The sequence below is a fragment of the Cystoisospora suis genome (assembly GCF_002600585.1).
Source record: "Cystoisospora suis strain Wien I chromosome Unknown contig_2965, whole genome shotgun sequence".
NCBI lineage: Eukaryota > Apicomplexa > Conoidasida > Eucoccidiorida > Sarcocystidae > Cystoisospora > Cystoisospora suis.
Window position 1 is genome coordinate 18,422 of NW_027155760.1, and position 218 is coordinate 18,639.

Sequence of the window (218 nt, forward strand, 5' to 3'; positions counted from 1 at the left end):
GTGCAATGTTAATCCTTCATAGTAGATATATTCCAGTCATTCTCCGTCGTACTATTACTCCTTCCCCACAGAACAGTATTCACAGATTCTTCACAGATCTCATCCACCGGTGTGCTTTTGTAGCCTTGATGGATATGAGTGTATGCATATACACATAATATATACTCCAGGGTATACAATGGAGATGTACACATACAACTATATGTGTATTACAGCTG

The 218-nt window shown here is 38.5% G+C and overlaps 1 protein-coding gene across 1 annotated transcript in view; it reads right to left on the reverse strand.

Moving 5' to 3' along the window:
- CSUI_005956 (p46) overlaps positions 1-218 on the reverse strand; it is a 13,762-nt gene that overhangs the window by 4,418 nt on the left and 9,126 nt on the right. The gene's annotated exons all lie outside the window — the stretch shown is intronic.